This window comes from Taudactylus pleione, unplaced genomic scaffold (assembly GCF_031769625.1).
Source record: "Taudactylus pleione unplaced genomic scaffold, aTauple2 ptg000680l, whole genome shotgun sequence".
Lineage (NCBI taxonomy): Eukaryota > Metazoa > Chordata > Amphibia > Anura > Myobatrachidae > Taudactylus > Taudactylus pleione.
This window is the reverse complement of record NW_028285082.1, coordinates 32,834-53,623: the sequence shown is the minus strand read 5'-3', so window position 1 is coordinate 53,623 and position 20,790 is coordinate 32,834. Positions and strand designations below refer to the sequence as shown.

The 20,790-nt window shown below is 35.2% G+C and overlaps 9 non-coding genes across 9 annotated transcripts; all 9 read right to left on the bottom strand.

Annotated features, from left to right (window-relative positions):
• Positions 1 to 1,667: 1,667 nt before the first annotated feature.
• Positions 1,668 to 1,749, bottom strand: TRNAS-GCU (transfer RNA serine (anticodon GCU)). Its single transcript has one exon. It is a non-coding gene; the product is annotated as a tRNA-Ser (tRNA).
• A 1,657-nt stretch (positions 1,750 to 3,406) lies between these two features.
• Positions 3,407 to 3,488, bottom strand: TRNAS-GCU (transfer RNA serine (anticodon GCU)). Its single transcript has one exon. It is a non-coding gene; the product is annotated as a tRNA-Ser (tRNA).
• A 1,041-nt stretch (positions 3,489 to 4,529) lies between these two features.
• TRNAS-GCU (transfer RNA serine (anticodon GCU)) lies at positions 4,530 to 4,611 on the bottom strand. Its single transcript has one exon. It is a non-coding gene; the product is annotated as a tRNA-Ser (tRNA).
• A 1,046-nt stretch (positions 4,612 to 5,657) lies between these two features.
• TRNAS-GCU (transfer RNA serine (anticodon GCU)) lies at positions 5,658 to 5,739 on the bottom strand. The gene has a single exon. It is a non-coding gene; the product is annotated as a tRNA-Ser (tRNA).
• Positions 5,740 to 8,325: 2,586 nt separating this feature from the next.
• On the bottom strand, positions 8,326 to 8,407 carry TRNAS-GCU (transfer RNA serine (anticodon GCU)). The gene has a single exon. It is a non-coding gene; the product is annotated as a tRNA-Ser (tRNA).
• Positions 8,408 to 10,479: 2,072 nt separating this feature from the next.
• Positions 10,480 to 10,561, bottom strand: TRNAS-GCU (transfer RNA serine (anticodon GCU)). The gene has a single exon. It is a non-coding gene; the product is annotated as a tRNA-Ser (tRNA).
• A 2,177-nt stretch (positions 10,562 to 12,738) lies between these two features.
• On the bottom strand, positions 12,739 to 12,820 carry TRNAS-ACU (transfer RNA serine (anticodon ACU)). The gene has a single exon. It is a non-coding gene; the product is annotated as a tRNA-Ser (tRNA).
• Positions 12,821 to 17,746: 4,926 nt separating this feature from the next.
• TRNAS-GCU (transfer RNA serine (anticodon GCU)) lies at positions 17,747 to 17,828 on the bottom strand. Its single transcript has one exon. It is a non-coding gene; the product is annotated as a tRNA-Ser (tRNA).
• A 2,163-nt stretch (positions 17,829 to 19,991) lies between these two features.
• On the bottom strand, positions 19,992 to 20,073 carry TRNAS-ACU (transfer RNA serine (anticodon ACU)). The gene has a single exon. It is a non-coding gene; the product is annotated as a tRNA-Ser (tRNA).
• Between the last annotated feature and the right edge of the window lie 717 nt (positions 20,074 to 20,790).

The window sequence follows — 20,790 nt, the reverse complement described above, 5'->3', positions numbered from 1 at the left end:
ATTTCCAAGCAAACAATTCCAAACCGCCGAGGATGGGATTTGAATCCATGCGTGCAGAGAACAATGGATTAGCAGTCCATCGCCTTAACCACTCGGCCACCTCGTCTTTCTGGCACAAAAAAGAAGGGTTTTCAAGACACCACTTGTCATATTTGAAATCAATTCTTTATACATTGTTGGTTGTGTTCTCATCAATATCACAGGCTTGTTAGCAAGTCCACTTTCAAGTGAGCCTTTGCTTAAATAACATTTATTTTACTTTAAATGTAACCTATATTTGTGAACTACTACACCATCATGTTGATCCATCACAAATGACAAAAAATCATAACTTACACTTTTGGCCAATGACATGACTTCTACTATAACAGTAATGGTAGTTTTTCCCTAAATGTGTGCTATGAATGTCTTTAATGAAAAGCATTGTTCATTGAAGTAGATTTCTTAATTGAACTAGAATATTTTTGACATTTGAGTGTCAGCTTCACTTAAGAAGCATTATTTGCAAAAATTCCATTTCCAAGCAAACAATTCCAAACCGACGAGGATGGGATTTGAACCCATGCATGGAGAGCACAATGGATTGTGCTCTGCATGCATGGGTTCAAATCCGATCCTCGTTGGTTTGGAATTGTTTGTTTGGAAATGGAATTTTTGCAAATAATGCTTCATATGTGAAGTGAAGTGAAGTTCATCGCCTTAACCACTCGGCCACCTCGTCATTCTGGCACAAATAAAGAAGGGTTTTCGGACACCACTTGTCTTGTTTTAAATCAATTCTTTATACATTATTGGTTGTGTTCTCATCAATATCACAGGCTTGTTAGCAAGTCCACTTTCAAGTGAGCCTTTGCTTAAAGAACATTTATTTTACTTGAAATGTAACCTATATATGTGAACTACTGCACCATCATGTTGATCCATCACAAATGACAAAAAATCATAACATACACATCTGGCCAATGACATGACTTCTACTATAACAGTAATGGTAGATTTTCACTAAATGTGTGCTATGTATGTCTTTAATGAAAAGCATTGTTCATTGAAGTAGATTTCTTAATTGAATTAGTGTATTTTTGACATTTGAGTGTCACTTCACTTATGAAGCATTATTTGTAAAATTACATTTCAAAGCATTCAATTCCAAACCGATAAAGATGGGATTTGAACCCATGCGTGCAGAGCACAATGGATTAGCAATCCAGCGCCTTAACCACTCGGCCACCTCGTCTTTCTGGCACAAATAAAGAAGAGTTGTCTGACACCACTTGTCATATTTTAAATCATTTCTTTACACATTGTTGGTTGTGTTCTCAGCAATATCACAGGCTTGTTAGCAAGTCCACTTTCAAGAGAGCCTTTGCTTAAAGAACATTTATTTTACTTTTAACGTAACTTATATTTGTGAACTACTGCACCATCATGTTGATCCATCACAAACGACAAAAAATCATAACATACACATCTGGCCAATGACATGACTACTACTATAACAGTAATGGTAGATTTTCACTAAATGTGTTCTATGTATGTCTTTAATGAAAAGCATTGTTCATTGAAGTAGATTTCTTAATTAAACTAGATTATTTTTGACATTTGAATGTCTGCTTCACTTATGAAGCATTATTTGCAAAAATTCAATTTCCAAGCAAATAATTCCAAACCGACGAGGATGGGATTTGAACCCATGGATGCAGAGCACAATGGATTAGCAGTCCATCGCCTTAACCACTCGGCCACCTCGTCTTTCTGGCACAAATAAAGAAGGGTTTTCTGACACCACTTGTCATATTTTAAATCAATTTTTTATACATTGTTGGTTGTGTTCTCAGCAATATCACAGGCTTGTTAGCAAGTCCACTTTCAAGTGAGACTTTGCTTAAATAACATTTATTTTACTTTAAATGTAACCTATATTTGTGAACTACTACACCATCATGTTGATCCATCACAAATGACAAAAAATCATAACTTACACATCTGGCCAATGACATGACTTCTACTATAACAGTAATGGTAGTTTTTCCCTAAATGTGTGCTATGAATGTCTTTAATGAAAAGCATTGTTCATTGAAGTAGATTTCTTAATTGAACTAGTATATTTTTGACATTTGAGTGTCAGCTTCACTTAAGAAGCATTATTTGCAAAAATTCCATTTCCAAGCAAACAATTCCAAACCGACGAGGATGGGATTTGAACCCATGCATGGAGAGCACAATGGATTGTGCTCTGCATGCATGGGTTCATATCCCATCCTCGTTGGTTTGGAATTGTTTGCTTGGAAATGGAATTTTTGCAAATAATGCTTCATATGTGAAGTGAAGTGAAGTTCATCGCCTTAACCACTCGGCCACCTCCTCATTCTGGCACAAATAAAGAAGGGTTTTCTGACACCACTTGTCATATTTTAAATCAATTCTTTATACATTGTTAGTTGTGTTCTCATCAATATCACAGGCTTGTTAGCAAGTCCACTTTCAAGTGAGCCTTTGCTTAAAGAACATTTATTTTACTTGAAATGTAACCTATATTTGTGAACTACTGCACCATCATGTTGATCCATCACAAATGACAAAAAATCATAACATACAAATCTGGCCAATGACATGACTACTACTATAACAGTAATGGTAGATTTTCACTAAATGTGTTCTATGTATGTCTTTAATGAAAAGCATTGTTCATTGAAGTAGATTTCTTAATTGAACTAGTTTATTTTTGACATTTGAGTGTCTGCTTCACTTATGAAGCATTATTTGCAAAAATTCCATTTCCAAGCAAATAATTCCAAACCGACGAGGATGGGATTTGAACCCATGGATGCAGAGCACAATGGATTGTGCTCTGCACGCATGGGTTCAAATCCCATCCTCATCGGTTTGGAATTGTTTGTTAGGAAATGGAATTTTTGCAAATAATGTTTTATAAGTGAAGTGAAGTCCATCGCCTTAACCACTCGGCCACCTCGTCTTTCTGGCACAAATAAAGAAGGGTTTTCTGACACCACTTGTCTTGTTTTAAATCAATTATTTATACATTATTGGTTGTGTTCTCATCAATATCACAGGCTTGTTAGCAAGACCACTTTCAAGTGAGCCTTTGCTTAAAGAACATTTATTTTACTTTAAACGTAACCTATATTTGTGAACTACAACACCATCATGTTGATCCATCACAAACGACAAAAAATCAAAACATACACATCTGGCCAATGACATGACTACTCCTATAACAGTAATGGTAGATTTTCACTAAATGTGTTCTATGTATGTCTTTAATGAAAAGCATTGTTCATTGAAGTAGATTTCTTAATTGAATTAGTTTATTTTTGACTTTTGAGTGTCAGCTTCACTTATGAAGCATTATTTGCAAAATTCCATTTCCAAGCAAACAATTCCAAACCGACGAGGATGGGATTTGAACCCATGCGTGCAGAGCACAATGGATTAGCAGTTCATCGCCTTAACCACTCGGCCACCTCGTCTTTCTGGCACAAAAAAGAAGGGTTTTCTGACACCACTTGTCATATTTTAAATCAATTCTTTATACATTGTTAGTTGTGTTCTCATCAATATCACAGGCTTGTTAGCAAGTCCACTTTCAAGTGAGCCTTTGCTTAAAGAACATTTATTTTACTTGAAATGTAACCTATATTTGTGAACTACTGCACCATCATGTTGATCCATCACAAATGACAAAAAATCATAACATACAAATCTGGCCAATGACATGACTACTACTATAACAGTAATGGTAGATTTTCACTAAATGTGTTCTATGTATGTCTTTAATGAAAAGCATTGTTCATTGAAGTAGATTTCTTAATTGAACTAGTTTATTTTTGACATTTGAATGTCTGCTTCACTTATGAAGCATTATTTGCAAAAAATCAATTTCCAAGCAAATAATTCCAAACCGACGAGGATGGGATTTGAACCCATGGATGCAGAGCACAATGGATTGTGCTCTGCACGCATGGGTTCAAATCCCATCCTCATCGGTTTGGAATTGTTTGCTAGGAAATGGAATTTTTGCAAATAATGTTTTATAAGTGAAGTGAAGTCCATCGCCTTAACCACTCGGCCACCTCGTCTTTCTGGCACAAATAAAGAAGGGTTTTCTGACACCACTTGTCTTGTTTTAAATTAATTATTTATACATTATTGGTTGTGTTCTCATCAATATCACAGGCTTGTTAGCAAGTCCACTTTCAAGTGAGCCTTTGCTTAAAGAACATTTATTTTACTTTAAACGTAACCTATATTTGTGAACTACTACACCATCATGTTGATCAATCACAAACGACAAAAAATCATAACATACACATCTGGCCAATGACATGACTACTCCTATAACAGTAATGGTAGATTTTCACTAAATGTGTTCTATGTATGTCTTTAATGAAAAGCATTGTTCATTGAAGTAGATTTCTTTATTGAATTAGTTTATTTTTGACTTTTGAGTGTCAGCTTCACTTATGAAGCATTATTTGCAAAATTCCATTTCCAAGCAAACAATTCCAAACCGACGAGGATGGGATTTGAACCCATGCGTGCAGAGCACAATGGATTAGCAGTTCATCGCCTTAACCACTCGGCCACCTCGTCTTTCTGGCACAAAAAAGAAGGGTTTTCTGACACCACTTGTCATATTTTAAATCAATTCTTTATACATTGTTAGTTGTGTTCTCATCAATATCACAGGCTTGTTAGCAAGTCCACTTTCAAGTGAGCCTTTGCTTAAAGAACATTTATTTTACTTGAAATGTAACCTGTATTTGTGAACTACTGCACCATCATGTTGATCCATCACAAATGACAAAAAATCATAACTTACACATCTGGCCAATGACATGACTTCTACTATAACAGTAATGGTAGTTTTTCCCTAAATGTGTGCTATGAATGTCTTTAATGAAAAGCATTGTTTATTGAAGTAGATTTCTTAATTGAACTAGTATATTTTTGACATTTGAGTGTCAGCTTCACTTAAGAAGCATTATTTGCAAAAATTCCATTTCCAAGCAAACAATTCCAAACCGACGAGGATGGGATTTGAACCCATGCATGGAGAGCACAATGGATTGTGCTCTGCATGCATGGGTTCAAATCCCATCCTCGTTGGTTTGGAATTGTTTGCTTGGAAATGGAATTTTTGCAAATAATGCTATATATGTGAAGTGAAGTGAAGTTCATCGCCTTAACTACTCGGCCACCTCCTCATTCTGGCACAAATAAAGAAGGGTTTTCTGACACCACTTGTATTGTTTTAAATCAATTATTTATACATTATTGGTTGTGTTCTCATCAATACAACAGGCTTGTTAGCATGTCCACATTCAAGTGAGCCTTTGCTTAAAGAACATTTATTTTACTTGAAATGTAACCTATATTTGTGAACTACTGCACCATCATGTTGATCCATCACAAATGACAAAAAAACATAACATACACATCTGGCCAATGACATGACTACTCCTATAACAGTAATGGTAGATTTTCACTAAATGTGTTCTATGTATGTCTCTAATGAAAAGCATTGTTCATTGAAGAGGATTTCTTAATTGAATTAGTTTATTTTTGACTTTTGAGTGTCAGCTTCACTTATGAAGCATTATTTGCAAAATTCCATTTCCAAGCTAACAATTCCAAACCGACGAGGATGGGATTTGAACCCATGCGTGCAGAGCACAATGGATTAGCAGTCCATCGCCTTAACCACTCAGCCACCTCGTCTTTCTGGCACAAAAAAGAAGGGTTTTCTGACACCACTTGTCATATTTTAAATCAATTCTTTATACATTGTTAGTTGTGTTCTCATCAATATCACAGGCTTGTTAGCAAGTCCACTTTCAAGTGAGCCTTTGCTTAAAGAACATTTATTTTACTTGAAATGTAACCTATATTTGTGAACTACTGCACCATCATGTTGATCCATCACAAATGACAAAAAATCATAACATACACATCTGGCCAATGACATGACTTCTACTATAACAGTATCGGTAGATTTTCACTAAATGTGTGCTATGTATGTCTTTAATGAAAAGCATTGTTCATTGAAGAGATTTCTTAATTGAATTAGTTTATTTTTGACATTTGATTGTCACTACACTTATGAAGCATTATTTGTAAAACTCCATTTCCAAGCATACAATTCCAAACCGACAAGGATGGGATTTGAATCCATGCGTGCAGAGCTCAAAGGATTAGCAGTCCATCGCCTTAACCACTCGGCCACCTCGTCTTTCTGGCACAAATAAAGAAGGGTTTTCTGACACCACTTGTCATATTTTAAATCAATTCTTTATACATTGTTGGTTGTGTTCTCAGCAATATCACAGGCTTGTTAGCAATTCCACTTTCAAGTGAGCCTTTGCTTAAAGAACATTTATTTGACTTTAAACATAACCTATATTTGTGAACTACTACACCAGCATGTTGATCCATCACAAACGACAAAAAATCATAACATACACATCTGGCCAATGACATGACTTCTACTATAACAGTAATGGTAGATTTTCACTAAATGTGTGCTATGTATGTCTTTAATGAAAAGCATTGTTCATTGAAGTAGATTTCTTAATTGAATTAGTTTATTTTTGACTTTTGAGTGTCAGCTTCACTTATGAAGCATTATTTGCAAAATTCCATTTCCAAGCAAACAATTCCAAACCGCCGAGGATGGGATTTGAATCCATGCGTGCAGAGAACAATGGATTAGCAGTCCATCGCCTTAACCACTCGGCCACCTCGTCTTTCTGGCACAAAAAAGAAGGGTTTTCAAGACACCACTTGTCATATTTGAAATCAATTCTTTATACATTGTTGGTTGTGTTCTCATCAATATCACAGGCTTGTTAGCAAGTCCACTTTCAAGTGAGCCTTTGCTTAAATAACATTTATTTTACTTTAAATGTAACCTATATTTGTGAACTACTACACCATCATGTTGATCCATCACAAATGACAAAAAATCATAACTTACACTTTTGGCCAATGACATGACTTCTACTATAACAGTAATGGTAGTTTTTCCCTAAATGTGTGCTATGAATGTCTTTAATGAAAAGCATTGTTCATTGAAGTAGATTTCTTAATTGAACTAGAATATTTTTGACATTTGAGTGTCAGCTTCACTTAAGAAGCATTATTTGCAAAAATTCCATTTCCAAGCAAACAATTCCAAACCGACGAGGATGGGATTTGAACCCATGCATGGAGAGCACAATGGATTGTGCTCTGCATGCATGGGTTCAAATCCGATCCTCGTTGGTTTGGAATTGTTTGTTTGGAAATGGAATTTTTGCAAATAATGCTTCATATGTGAAGTGAAGTGAAGTTCATCGCCTTAACCACTCGGCCACCTCGTCATTCTGGCACAAATAAAGAAGGGTTTTCGGACACCACTTGTCTTGTTTTAAATCAATTCTTTATACATTATTGGTTGTGTTCTCATCAATATCACAGGCTTGTTAGCAAGTCCACTTTCAAGTGAGCCTTTGCTTAAAGAACATTTATTTTACTTGAAATGTAACCTATATATGTGAACTACTGCACCATCATGTTGATCCATCACAAATGACAAAAAATCATAACATACACATCTGGCCAATGACATGACTTCTACTATAACAGTAATGGTAGATTTTCACTAAATGTGTGCTATGTATGTCTTTAATGAAAAGCATTGTTCATTGAAGTAGATTTCTTAATTGAATTAGTGTATTTTTGACATTTGAGTGTCACTTCACTTATGAAGCATTATTTGTAAAATTACATTTCAAAGCATTCAATTCCAAACCGATAAAGATGGGATTTGAACCCATGCGTGCAGAGCACAATGGATTAGCAATCCAGCGCCTTAACCACTCGGCCACCTCGTCTTTCTGGCACAAATAAAGAAGAGTTGTCTGACACCACTTGTCATATTTTAAATCATTTCTTTACACATTGTTGGTTGTGTTCTCAGCAATATCACAGGCTTGTTAGCAAGTCCACTTTCAAGAGAGCCTTTGCTTAAAGAACATTTATTTTACTTTTAACGTAACTTATATTTGTGAACTACTGCACCATCATGTTGATCCATCACAAACGACAAAAAATCATAACATACACATCTGGCCAATGACATGACTACTACTATAACAGTAATGGTAGATTTTCACTAAATGTGTTCTATGTATGTCTTTAATGAAAAGCATTGTTCATTGAAGTAGATTTCTTAATTAAACTAGATTATTTTTGACATTTGAATGTCTGCTTCACTTATGAAGCATTATTTGCAAAAATTCAATTTCCAAGCAAATAATTCCAAACCGACGAGGATGGGATTTGAACCCATGGATGCAGAGCACAATGGATTAGCAGTCCATCGCCTTAACCACTCGGCCACCTCGTCTTTCTGGCACAAATAAAGAAGGGTTTTCTGACACCACTTGTCATATTTTAAATCAATTTTTTATACATTGTTGGTTGTGTTCTCAGCAATATCACAGGCTTGTTAGCAAGTCCACTTTCAAGTGAGACTTTGCTTAAATAACATTTATTTTACTTTAAATGTAACCTATATTTGTGAACTACTACACCATCATGTTGATCCATCACAAATGACAAAAAATCATAACTTACACATCTGGCCAATGACATGACTTCTACTATAACAGTAATGGTAGTTTTTCCCTAAATGTGTGCTATGAATGTCTTTAATGAAAAGCATTGTTCATTGAAGTAGATTTCTTAATTGAACTAGTATATTTTTGACATTTGAGTGTCAGCTTCACTTAAGAAGCATTATTTGCAAAAATTCAATTTCCAAGCAAACAATTCCAAACCGACGAGGATGGGATTTGAACCCATGCATGGAGAGCACAATGGATTGTGCTCTGCATGCATGGGTTCATATCCCATCCTCGTTGGTTTGGAATTGTTTGCTTGGAAATGGAATTTTTGCAAATAATGCTTCATATGTGAAGTGAAGTGAAGTTCATCGCCTTAACCACTCGGCCACCTCCTCATTCTGGCACAAATAAAGAAGGGTTTTCTGACACCACTTGTATTGTTTTAAATCAATTATTTATACATTATTGGTTGTGTTCTCATCAATATCACAGGCTTGTTAGCATGTCCACATTCAAGTGAGCCTTTGCTTAAAGAACATTTATTTTACTTGAAATGTAACCTATATTTGTGAACTACTGCACCATCATGTTGATCCATCACAAATGACAAAAAATCATAACATACACATCTGGCCAATGACATGACTTCTACTATAACAGTAATGGTAGATTTTCACTAAATGTGTGCTATGTATGTCTTTAATGAAAAGCATTGTTCATTGAAGTAGATTTCTTAATGGAATTAGTTTATTTTTGACATTTGAGTGTCACTTCACTTATGAAGCATTATTTGTAAAATCCCATTTCCAAGCATACAATTCCAAACCGACAGGGATGGAAATTGAACCCATGCGTGCAGAGCACAAAGGATTAGCAGTCCATCGCCTTAACCACTCGGCCACCTCGTCTTTCTGGCACAAAAAAGAAGGGTTTTCTGACACCACTTGTCATATTTTAAATCAATTCTTTATACATTGTTAGTTGTGTTCTCATCAATATCACAGGCTTGTTAGCAAGTCCACTTTCAAGTGAGCCTTTGCTTAAAGAACATTTATTTTACTTGAAATGTAACCTATATTTGTGAACTACTGCACCATCATGTTGATCCATCACAAATGACAAAAAATCATAACATACACATCTGGCCAATGACATGACTTCTACTATAACAGTATCAGTAGATTTTCACTAAATGTGTGCTATGTATGTCTTTAATGAAAAGCATTGTTCATTGAACTAGATTTTTTAATTGAATTAGTTTATTTTTGACATTTGAGTGTCACTACACTTATGAAGCATTATTTGTAAAACTCCATTTCCAAGCATACAATTCCAAACCGACAAGGATGGGATTTGAATCCATGCGTGCAGAGCACAAAGGATTAGCAGTCCATCGCCTTAACCACTCGGCCACCTCGTCTTTCTGGCACAAATAAAGAAGGGTTTTCTGACACCACTTGTCATATTTTAAATCAATTCTTTATACATTGTTGGTTGTGTTCTCAGCAATATCACAGGCTTGTTAGCAATTCCACTTTCAAGTGAGCCTTTGCTTAAAGAACATTTATTTTACTTTAAACATAACCTATATTTGTGAACTACTACACCAGCATGTTGATCCATCACAAACGACAAAAAATCATAACATACACATCTGGCCAATGACATGACTTCTACTATAACAGTAATGGTAGATTTTCACTAAATGTGTGCTATGTATGTCTTTAATGAAAAGCATTGTTCATTGAACTAGATTTCTTAATTTAATTAGTTTATTTTTGACATTTGAGTGTCAGCTTCACTTATGAAGCATTATTTGCAAAATTCCATTTCCAAGCAAACAAATCCAAACCGACGAGGATGGGATTTGAACCCATGCGTGCAGAGAACAATGGATTAGCAGTCCATCACCTTAACCACTCGGCCACCTCGTCTTTCTGGCACAAAAAAGAAGGGTTTTCAAGACACCACTTGTCATATTTTAAATCAATTCTTTATACATTGTTGGTTGTGTTCTCATCAATATCACAGGCTTGTTAGCAAGTCCACTTTCAAGTGAGCCTTTGCTTAAATAACATTTATTTTACTTTAAATGTAACCTATATTTGTGAACTACTACACCATCATGTTGATCCATCACAAATGACAAAAAATCATAACTTACACATTTGGCCAATGACATGACTTCTACTATAACAGTAATGGTAGTTTTTCCCTAAATGTGTGCTATGAATGTCTTTAATGAAAAGCATTGTTCATTGAAGTAGATTTCTTAAATGAACTAGTATATTTTTGACATTTGAGTGTCAGCTTCACTTAAGAAGCATTATTTGCAAAAATTCCATTTCCAAGCAAACAATTCCACACCGACGAGGATGGGATTTGAACCCATGCATGGAGAGCACAATGGATTGTGCTCTGCATGCATGGGTTCAAATCCCATCCTCATCGGTTTGGAATTGTTTGCTTGGAAATGGAATTTTTGCAAATAATGCTTCTTAAGTGAAGCTGACACTCAAATGTGAAGTGAAGTGAAGTTCATCGCCTTAACCACTCGGCCACCTCGTCATTCTGGCACAAATAAAGAAGGGTTTTCTGACACCACTTGTCTTGTTTTAAATCAATTCTTTATACATTATTGGTTGTGTTCTCATCAATATCACAGGCTTGATAGCATGTCCACATTCAAGTGAGCCTTTGCTTAAAGAACATTTATTTTACTTTAGACATAACCTATATTTGTGAACACCATCATGTTGATCCATCACACACGACAAAAAATCATAACATACACCTTTGGCCAATGACATGACTTCTACTATAACAGTAATGGTAGATTTTCACTAAATGTGTGCTATGTATGTCTTTAATGAAAAGCATTGTTCATTGAAGTAGATTTCTTAATTGAATTAGTGTATTTTTGACATTTGAGTGTCACTTCACTTATGAAGCATTATTTGTAAAATTCCATTTCAAAGCATTCAATTCCAAACCGATAAAGATGGGATTTGAACCCATGCGTGCAGAGCACAATGGATTAGCAGTCCAGCGCCAAAACCACTCGGCCACCTCGTCTTTCTGGCACAATTAAAGAAGAGTTGTCTGACACCACTTGTCATATTTTAAATCATTTCTTTACACATTGTTGGTTGTGTTCTCAGCAATATCACAGGCTTGTTAGCAAGTCCACTTTCAAGTGAGCCTTTGCTTAAAGAACATTTATTTTACTTTTAACGTAACTTATATTTGTGAACTACTACACCATCATGTTGATCCATCACAAACGACAAAAAATCATAACATACACATCTGGCCAATGACATGACTACTAATATAACAGTAATGGTAGATTTTCACTAAATGTGTTCTATGTATGTCTTTGATGAAAAGCATTGTTCATTGAAGTAGATTTCTTAATTGAACTAGATTATTTTTGACATTTGAATGTCTGCTTCACTTATGAAGCATTATTTGCAAAAATTCAATTTCCAAGCAAATAATTCCAAACCGACGAGGATGGGATTTGAACCCATGGATGCAGAGCACAATGGATTGTGTTCTGCACGCATGGGTTCAAATCCCATCCTCATCGGTTTGGAATTGTTTGCTAGGAAATGGAATTTTTGCAAATAATGCTTCATAAGTGAAGTGAAGTCCATCGCCTTAACCACTCGGCCACCTCGTCTTTCTGGCACAAATAAAGAAGGGTTTTCTGACACCACTTGTCTTGTTTTAAATCAATTATTTTTACATTATTGGTTGTGTTATCATCAATATCACAGGCATGTTAGCATGTCCACTTTCAAGTGAGCCTCTGCTTAAAGAACATTTATTTAACTTTAGACATAACCTATATTTGTGAACACCATCATGTTGATCCATCACAAACGACAAAAAATCATAACATACATATTTGGCCAATGACATGACTTCTACTATAACAGTAATGATAGATTTTCACTAAATGTGTTCTATGTGTGTCTTTAATGAAAAGCATTGTTCATTGAAGTAGATTTCTTAATTGAATTAGTTTATTTTTGACTTTTGAGTGTCAGCTTCACTTATGAAGCATTATTTGCAAAATTCCATTTCCAAGCAAACAATTCCAAACCGACGAGGATGGGATTTGAACCCATGCGTGCAGAGCACAATGGATTAGTAGTCCATCGCCTTAACCACTCGGCCACCTCGTCTTTCTGGCACAAATAAGAAGGGTTTTCTGACACCACTTGTCATATTTTAAATCAATTCTTTATACATTGTTAGTTGTGTTCTCATCAATATCACAGGCTTGTTAGCAAGTCCACTTTCAAGTGAGCCTTTGCTTAAAGAACATTTATTTAACTTGAAAAGTAACCTATATTTGTGAACTACTGCACCGTCATGTTGATCCATCACAAATGACAAAAAATCATATCATACACATCTGGCCAATGACATGACTTCTACTATAACATTAATGGTAGATTTTCACTAAATGTGTGCTATGTATGTCTTTAATGAAAAGCATTGTTCATTGAAGTAGATTTCTTAATTGAATTAGTGTATTTTTGACATTTGAGTGTCACTTCACTTATGAAGCATTATTTGTAAAATTACATTTCAAAGCATTCAATTCCAAACCGATAAAGATGGGATTTGAACCCATGCGTGCAGAGCACAATGGATTAGCAGTCCAGCGCCAAAACCACTCGGCCACCTCGTCTTTCTGGCACAAATAAAGAAGAGTTGTCTGACACCACTTGTCATATTTTAAATCATTTCTTTACACATTGTTGGTTGTGTTCTCAGCAATATCACAGGCTTGTTAGCAAGTCCACTTTCAAGTGAGCCTTTGCTTAAAGAACATTTATTTTACTTTTAACGTAACTTATATTTGTGAACTACTACACCATCATGTTGATCCATCACAAACGACAAAAAATCATAACATACACATCTGGCCAATGACATGACTACTAATATAACAGTAATGGTAGATTTTCACTAAATGTGTTCTATGTATGTCTTTAATGAAAAGCATTGTTCACTGAAGTAGATTTCTTAATTGAACTAGATTATTTTTGACATTTGAATGTCTGCTTCACTTATGAAGCATTATTTGCAAAAATTCAATTTCCAAGCAAATAATTCCAAACCGACGAGGATGGGATTTGAACCCATGGATGCAGAGCACAATGGATTGTGTTCTGCACGCATGGGTTCAAATCCCATCCTCATCGGTTTGGAATTGTTTGCTAGGAAATGGAATTTTTGCAAATATTGCTTCATAAGTGAAGTGAAGTCCATCGCCTTAACCACTCGGCCACCTCGTCTTTCTGGCACAAATAAAGAAGGGTTTTCTGACACCACTTGTCTTGTTTTAAATCAATTATTTTTACATTATTGGTTGTGTTATCATCAATATCACAGGCATGTTAGCATGTCCACTTTCAAGTGAGCCTCTGCTTAAAGAACATTTATTTAACTTTAGACATAACCTATATTTGTGAACACCATCATGTTGATCCATCACAAACGACAAAAAATCATAACATACATATTTGGCCAATGACATGACTTCTACTATAACAGTAATGATAGATTTTCACTAAATGTGTTCTATGTGTGTCTTTAATGAAAAGCATTGTTCATTGAAGTAGATTTCTTAATTGAATTAGTTTATTTTTGACTTTTGAGTGTCAGCTTCACTTAAGAAGCATTATTTGCAAAAATTCCATTTCCAAGCAAACAATTCCACACCGACGAGGATGGGATTTGAACCCATGCATGGAGAGCACAATGGATTGTGCTCTGCATGCATGGGTTCAAATCCCATCCTCATCGGTTTGGAATTGTTTGCTTGGAAATGGAATTTTTGCAAATAATGCTTCTTAAGTGAAGCTGACACTCAAATGTGAAGTGAAGTGAAGTTCATCGCCTTAACCACTCGGCCACCTCGTCATTCTGGCACAAATAAAGAAGGGTTTTCTGACACCACTTGTCTTGTTTTAAATCAATTCTTTATACATTATTGGTTGTGTTCTCATCAATATCACAGGCTTGATAGCATGTCCACATTCAAGTGAGCCTTTGCTTAAAGAACATTTATTTTACTTTAGACATAACCTATATTTGTGAACACCATCATGTTGATCCATCACACACGACAAAAAATCATAACATACACCTTTGGCCAATGACATGACTTCTACTATAACAGTAATGGTAGATTTTCACTTTATGTGTTCTATGTATGTCTTTAATGAAAAGCATTGTTCATTGAAGAAGATTTCTTAATTGAATTAGTTTATTTTTGACATTTGAGTGTCACTTCACTTATGAAGCATTATTTGTGAAATCCCATTTCCAAGCATACAATTCCAAACCGACAAGGATGAGATTTGAACTCATGCGTGCAGAGCACAATGGATTAGCAGTCCATCGCCTTAAACACTCGGCCACCTCGTCTTTCTGGCACAAAAAAGAAGGGTTTTCGGACACCACTTGTCATATTTTAAATCAATTCTTTATACTTTGTTGGTTGTGTTCTCATCAATATCACAGGCTTGTTAGCATGTCCACTTTCAAGTGAGCCTTTGCTTAAAGAACATTTATTATACTTGAAATGTAACCTATATTTGTGAACTACTGCACCATCATGTTGATCCATCACAAATGACAAAAAATCATAACATACACATCTGGCCAATGACATGACTTCTACTATAACAGTAATGGTAGATTTTCACTAAATATGTGCTATGTATGTCTTTAATGAAAAGCATTGTTCATTGAAGTAGATTTCTTAATTGAATTAGTTTGTTTTTGACATTTGAGTGTCACTTCACTTATGAAGCATTATTTGTTAAATTCCATTTCAAAGCATTCAATTCCAAAACGATAAAGATGGGATTTGAACCCATGCGTGCAGAGCACAATGGATTAGCAGTTTATCGCCTAAACCACTCGGCCACCTCGTCTTTCTGGCACAAATAAAGAAGTGTTGTCTGACACCACTTGTCATATTTTAAATCATTTCTTTACACATTGTTGGTTGTGTTCTCATCAATATCACATGCTTGTTAGCAAGTCCACTTTCAAGTGAGCCTTTGCTTAAATAACATTTATTTTACTTTAAATGTAACCTATATTTGTGAACTACTACACCTTCATGTTGATACATCACAAATGACAAAAATCATAACTTACACATCTGGCCAATGACATTACTTCTACTATAACAGTAATGGTAGTTTTTCCCTAAATGTGTGCTATGAATGTCTTTAATGAAAAGCATTGTTCATTGAAGTAGATTTCTTAAATGAACTAGTATATTTTTGACATTTGAGTGTCAGCTTCACTTAAGAAGCATTATTTGCAAAAATTCCATTTCCAAGCAAACAATTCCAAACCGACGAGGATGGGATTTGAACCCATGCATGGAGAGCACAATGGATTGTGCTCTGCATGCATGGGTTCAAATCCCATCCTCGTTGGTTTGGAATTGTTTGCTTGGAAATGGAATTTTTGCAAATAATGCTTCATATGTGAAGTGAAGTTCATCGCCTTAACCACTCGGCCACCTCGTCATTCTGGCACAAATAAAGAAGGGTTTTCTGACACCACTTGTCTTGTTTTAAATCAATTCTTTATACATTATTGGTTGTGTTCTCATCAATATCACAGGCTTGTTAGCATGTCCACATTCAAGTGAGCCTTTGCTTAAAGAACATTTATTTTACTTTAGACATAACCTATATTTGTGAACACCATCATGTTGATCCATCACAAACGACAAAAAATCATAACATACACCTTTGGACAATGACATGACTTCTACTATAACAGTAATGGTAGATTTTCACTAAATGTGTTCTATGTATGTCTTTAATGAAAAGCATTGTTCATTGAAGTAGATTTCTTAATTGAATTAGTTTATTTTTGACATTTGAGTGTCACTTCACTTATGAAGCATTATTTGTAAAATCCCATTTCCAAGCATACAATTCCAAGCCGACAAGGATGGGATTTGAACTCATACGTGCAGAGCACAATGGATTAGCAGTACATCGCCTTAACCACTCGGCCACCTCGTCTTTCTGGCACAAATAAAGAAGAGTTGTCTGACACCACTTGTCATATTTTAAATCATTTCTTTACACATTGTTGGTTGTGTTCTCAGCAATATCACAGGCTTGTTAGCAAGTCCACTTTCAAGTGAGCCTTTGCTTAAAGAACATTTATTTTACTTTTAACGTAACTTATATTTGTGAACTACTACACCATCATGTTGATCCATCACAAACGACAAAAAATCATAACATACACATCTGGCCAATGACATGACTACTACTATAACAGTAATGGTAGATTTTCACTAAATGTGTTCTATGTATGTTTTAATGAAAAGCATTGTTCATTGAAGTAGATTTCTTAATTGAACTAGATTATTTTTGACATTTGAGTGTCTGCTTCACTTATGAAGCATTATTTGCAAAAATTCCATTTCCAAGCAAATAATTCCAAACCGACGAGGATGGGATTTGAACCCATGGATGCAGAGCACAATGGATTGTGCTCTGCACGCATGGGTTCAAATCCCATCCTCATCGGTTTGGAATTGTTTGCTAGGAAATGGAATTTTTGCAAATAATTCTTCATATGTGAAGTGAAGTCCATCGCCTTAACCATTCGGCCACCTCGTCTTTCTGGCACAAATAAAGAAGGGTTTTCTGACACCACTTGTCTTGTTTTAAATCAATTATTTATACATTATTGGTTGTGTTCTCATCAATATCACAGGCTTGTTAGCATGTCCACATTCAAGTGAGCCTTTGCTTAAAGAACATTTATTTTACTTGAAATGTAACCTACATTTGTGAACTTCTGCACCATCATGTTGATCCATCACAAATGACAAAAAATCATAACATACACATCTGGCCAATGACATGACTACTCCTATAACGGTAATGGTAGATTTTCACTAAATGTGTTCTATGTATGTCTTTAATGAAAAGCATTGTTCATTGAAGTAGATTTCTTAATTGAATTAGTTTATTTTTGACTTTTGAGTGTCAGCTTCACTTATGAAGCATTATTTGCAAAATTCCATTTCCAAGCAAACAATTCCAAACCGACGAGGATGGGATTTGAACCCATGCGTGCAGAGCACAATGGATTAGCAGTCCATCGCCTTAACCACTCAGCCACCTCGTCTTTCTGGCACAAAAAAGAAGGGTTTTCTGACACCTCTTGTCATATTTTAAATCAATTCTTTATACATTGTTAGTTGTGTTCTCATCAATATCACAGGCTTGTTAGCAAGTCCACTTTCAAGTGAGCCTTTGCTTAAAGAACATTTATTTTACTTGAAATGTAACCTATATTTGAGAACTACTGCACCATCATGTTGATCCATCACAAATGACAAAAAATCATAACTTACACATCTGGCCAATGACATGACTTCTACTATAACAGTAATGGTAGTTTTTCCCTAAATGTGTGCTATGAATGTCTTTAATGAAAAGCATTGTTCATTGAAGTAGATTTCTTAATTGAACTAGTATATTTTTGACATTTGAGTGTCAGCTTCACTTAAGAAGCATTATTTGCAAAAATTCCATTTCCAAGCAAACAATTCCAAACCGACGAGGATGGGATTTGAACCCATGCATGGAGAGCACAATGTATTGTGCTCTGCATGCATGGTTTCAAATCCCATCCTCGTCGGTTTGGAATTGTTTGCTTGGAAATGGAATTTTTGCAAATAATTCTTCATATGTGAAGTGAAGTGAAGTTCATCGCCTTAACCACTCGGCCACCTCGTCATTCTGGCACAAATAAAGAAGGGTTTTCGGACACCACTTGTCTTGTTTTAAATCAATTCTTTATACATTATTGGTTGTGTTCTCATCAATATCACAGGCTTGTAAGCAAGTCCACTTTCAAGTGAGCCTTTGCTTAAAGAACATTTATTTTACTTGAAATGTAACCTATATATGTGAACTACTGCACCATCATGTTGATCCATCACAAATGACAAAAAATCATAACATACACATCTGGCCAATGACATGACTTCTACTATAACAGTAATGGTAGATTTTCACTAAATGTGTGCTATGTATGTCTTTAATGAAAAGCATTGTTCATTGAAGTAGATTTCTTAATTGAATTAGTGTATTTTTGACATTTGAGTGTCACTTCACTTATGAAGCATTATTTGTAAAATTCCATTTCAAAGCATTCAATTCCAAACCGATAAAGATGGGATTTGAACCCATGCGTGCAGAGCACAATGGATTAGCAGTCCAGCGCCAAAACCACTCGGCCACCTCGTCTTTCTGGCACAAATAAAGAAGAGTTGTCTGACACCACTTGTCATATTTTAAATCATTTCTTTACACATTGTTGGTTGTGTTCTCAGCAATATCACAGGCTTGTTAGCAAGTCCACTTTCAAGTGAGCCTTTGCTTAAAGAACATTTATTTTACTTTTAACGTAACTTATATTTGTGAACTACTACTCCATCATGTTGATCCATCACAAACGACAAAAAATCATAACATACACATCTGGCCAATGACATGACTACTAATATAACAGTAATGGTAGATTTTCACTAAATGTGTTCTATGTATGTCTTTAATGAAAAGCATTGTTCATTGAAGTAGATTTCTTAATTGAACTAGATTATTTTTGACATTTGAATGTCTGCTTCACTTATGAAGCATTATTTGCAAAAATTCAATTTCCAAGCAAATAATTCCAAACCGACGAGGATGGGATTTGAACCCATGGATGCAGAGCACAATGGATTGTGTTCTGCACGCATGGGTTCAAATCCCATCCTCATCGGTTTGGAATTGTTTGCTAGGAAATGGAATTTTTGCAAATAATGCTTCATAAGTGAAGTGAAGTCCATCGCCTTAACCACTCGGCCACCTCGTCTTTCTGGCACAAATAAAGAAGGGTTTTCTGACACCACTTGTCTTGTTTTAAATCAATTATTTTTACATTATTGGTTGTGTTATCATCAATATCACAGGCATGTTAGTATGTCCACTTTCAAGTGAGCCTCTGCTTAAAGAACATTTATTTAACTTTAGACATAACCTATATTTGTGAACACCATCATGTTGATCCATCACAAACGACAAAAAATCATAACATACATATTTGGCCAATGACATGACTTCTACTATAACAGTAATGATAGATTTTCACTAAATGTGTTCTATGTGTGTCTTTAATGAAAAGCATTGTTCATTGAAGTAGATTTCTTAATTGAATTAGTTTATTTTTGACTTTTGAGTGTCAGCTTCACTTATGAAGCATTATTTGCAAAATTCCATTTCCAAGCAAACAATTCCAAACCGACGAGGATGGGATTTGAACCCATGCGTGCAGAGCACAATGGATTAGTAGTCCATCGCCTTAACCACTCGGCCACCTCGTCTTTCTGGCACAAAAAAGAAGGGTTTTCTGACACCACTTGTCATATTTTAAATCAATTCTTTATACATTGTTAGTTGTGTTCTCATCAATATCACAGGCTTGTTAGCAAGTCCACTTTCAAGTGAGCCTTTGCTTAAAGAACATTTATTTAACTTGAAAAGTAACCTATATTTGTGAACTACTGCACCGTCATGTTGATCCATCACAAATGACAAAAAATCATATCATACACATCTGGCCAATGACAGGACTACTAATATAACAGTAATGGTAGATTTTCACTAAATGTGTTCTATGTATGTCTTTAATGAAAAGCATTGTTCATTGAAGTAGATTTCTTAATTGAACTAGATTATTTTTGACATTTGAATGTCTGCTTCACTTATGAAGCATTATTTGCAAAAATTTTATTTCCAAGCAAATAATTCCAAACCGACGAGGATGGGATTTGAACCCATGGATGCAGAGCACAATGGATTGTGTTCTGCACGCATGGGTTCAAATCCCATCCTCATCGGTTTGGAATTGTTTGCTACGAAATGGAATTTTTGCAAATAATGCTTCATAAGTGAAGTGAAGTCCATCACCTTAACCACTCGGCCACCTCGTCTTTCTGGCACAAATAAAGAAGGGTTTTCTGACACCACTTGTCTTGTTTTAAATAAATTATTTATACATTATTGGTTGTGTTATCATCAATATCACAGGCTTGTTAGCA